The sequence below is a fragment of the Temnothorax curvispinosus genome, unplaced genomic scaffold (genome assembly GCF_003070985.1).
Source record: "Temnothorax curvispinosus isolate PA1 unplaced genomic scaffold, ASM307098v1 QBEX01006207.1, whole genome shotgun sequence".
Classification (NCBI taxonomy): Eukaryota; Metazoa; Arthropoda; class Insecta; order Hymenoptera; family Formicidae; genus Temnothorax; species Temnothorax curvispinosus.
Genome location: NW_020215987.1, coordinates 1 through 2,815, shown reverse-complemented (window position 1 = coordinate 2,815; position 2,815 = coordinate 1). Strand labels below are relative to the sequence as shown.

General features: G+C 28.0%; 1 long non-coding RNA gene across 1 annotated transcript in view; it reads right to left on the bottom strand.

Annotated features, from left to right (window-relative positions):
* LOC112455567 overlaps positions 1-2,526 on the bottom strand; it is a 3,225-nt gene extending 699 nt beyond the window's left edge. The window contains exons 1-3 of the long non-coding RNA XR_003040871.1: positions 2,115-2,526; positions 1,585-1,763; positions 1,386-1,494 (exon numbers count right to left, since the gene is read on the bottom strand). This is a non-coding gene — a long non-coding RNA (uncharacterized LOC112455567). The remainder of the gene's footprint in view (positions 1-1,385; positions 1,495-1,584; positions 1,764-2,114) is intronic.
* Positions 2,527-2,815: the final 289 nt, after the last annotated feature.

Below are 2,815 nucleotides of genomic sequence, written 5' to 3'. Positions count from 1 at the left end.
CCGACCCGAACGTGAACACCCCATACGTACAAGAGTAAAGTACCAGTAAATACAGATAGCGAATTGGTTTTAGTCTTAAAATATTCCTCAATTTATGTGTTTTCAAAATATGTACAATGAGATTTCTTTGCTCATCTCCTTCGGCCGACCCAAACGTGAGCACCCCATACGTATAAAAATAAAGTACCAGTTAAAATATAGATAGCGAATTGGTTTTAGTCTTAAAATGTTCCTCAACTTATGTGTTTTCAAAATAAACAGAATAAGATTTTTGTTTTGGTTAATGTATTGATTAACTTGTTTAATAAGATTTCAGAAAAATTTTTATTTATATGTATTTATATGTATTTGTATATGTATTTGTATACATTTTTAAAGTTATTTAATATGAGTTAGGAGTAAGTATTGCAAAGTTGCTAAATATTATGGAGAATGGGTCACTGAGATTCTGAACAATATATAAATACATATAAGTAAACATATGTTTAATTAATTTTTAACATTCCCTTTCTAATAATAGAAACAAAATAAAATTTTCAAAATTAGTTACTCTTCAGTAAACTTTAATTTATATTTATATAGAATCTCTTGTGTATTGTTTTTCATGATAATATTACATGAATGATAGTACAGTACAGTTCACGCTACAATTGCGTGACTAATACTTGAAGGATATATTTGTTTTATGATGTATAAAAGAATATGGTAATAGAATATTTAGATATTATATAATTGTTTATTTAAAAAATTTGTATCAAAAAATTACATTAACAAAAAAAATTAATGTGATTTTTATGCTTTTAAAATCATTGTGCATATTTCAGGAGCACATAAATTGAGGAATATTTTAAGACTAAAACCAATTTGCTACCTGTATTTTAACTGGTTAGGTACTCTTGTACGTATGGGGTACTCACGTTCAGGTCGGTCGAAGGGGATAAGCACAAAAATTTCATTGTGCATATTTTGAGAACACATTAATCGAGAAACATTTTAAGACAAGAATTATTTCGCTTTCTCTATTTTAACTGATACTTTATTCTTATATCAGTAGTATATATATCTTTTTTGCGTATATTTTTTAAACTATTACAGATAGACTAATTTTGTTTGAGGCATTTGAAAGCACATAAAAAGCATATAATTCTAGCATATTGAGTTTTTTATTTTATATGTAATTTTAATAAGTGGGGGTGCTAGCTTACGTTAAGCCAGCACCCTCAGTTTCAATTGCAGTTTCCCACGAAACTGCTCGAGCACAAAAATCGTGAATAGAGCACATAATTAACGCATAAAGAGCACTTAATTTCTGCATATGTGTTATTCCGGTTTTTTATAGAGGGTGCTAACTTAACAGACATAAATACATTATATTATTTTTTTACCTTTTAAGATTTTTTCCTTTGTTTACGGATGTTTGCAAATCTAAGCTATTCCATTATAGAGTGTTCCAAGTCTTTCTCTGTATTACAAGGGATTGTTGTCTAATAGCCTCTAAAACAAGAAGAATTCAATATAGTTTAGATAAGAAAAAGGTTGTAATTTAATATATACATAATTTAATTATAATAAGCAGAGCTTTACTTATGACTTGTGTAAAAGCTTCTTGGTCATCTTTTAGCATTTCTAGTATCTTGTACAGAGTTTTCCTTATAATATATTGTTCACTGATGTTTATCTTAGCCAGGATCAAATTTTTCAAATGGTGGTTTTTTGAATTTGATACAACAATTGATCCCATATGTTAAGACATATTCATTGCCCTGTACATATAAAATATGCTTACAATAATCTATTTATATACTTTAGAGTGTGATTATAGCACATATATGTGAAATAAATATAGAAATAAATAAAAGTCAGTTTTGGTCTTGTTTGTACTGATCGTTTGTTACATATCTATCAACTTTATACCAATTTTATACTAAATTACTTTTACAGTGATATATGCAAACAATGATGTATTAAAGCCGCACAATACTTCAACAAATCGTCTTCATGCATAGTGTACCAGCTTATTTATACGTTATCATTTACATATTTCGCTAAATTTTGAGGTTATTTTATAGAAAGTTACACTGTTTGATACCATTGAAATAATAGCATTGACGAACCTTGATGATATTTTTAATGTCCAAGGACAAATCTATTATAGAACGTAAAAAAATTAATTGATATTTCCTCTCTTTTGTAAATCTCTCTTGTAAATCGGAAAATGAATCCTACATCACCAGCTACTATTCATAGCACAAATAATTATAGCACGTATATGGTTAATTGAATTCTTATCATTAATATACAACTTTTAGAATATAATAGTTACTACTTATATATAAATATATGCTGTAAATAAAGAGCACTCCGCACTCCTCGATTGACACACGTGTATACGCACTCACGCATCGTATGTAGGATAATCATGTACATCATGGCTGTCGAGATGAGCGTTGCGCACAATATAAAACGATAACATTATAACAACAGAAAATTAATATACTACCAACGTTATTTCTGAGTCCAAATTACAAGGAATTTTAAACTGTTGCATTGATCTCAAATAAATGTCAGAGTAACATTTGAAAAATATTTTCTGTAACGTTTTCAAAATATTTTAACAACATTCAGAAAAATCATATTACGAAATAATATTTTTCAAATATGTGTATAATATTATTAAAAAACGTTTAAAAAATACACATAAAGTCAATATTTCTAAACGTTAATTTAATGTTCCTTGCTTACTGGGTTGTTATTTAGAACTCTACTAGCTACCAGACACAGTGGCTCCCCTGTGCAGAAGCAAAAGGAAGCAAGA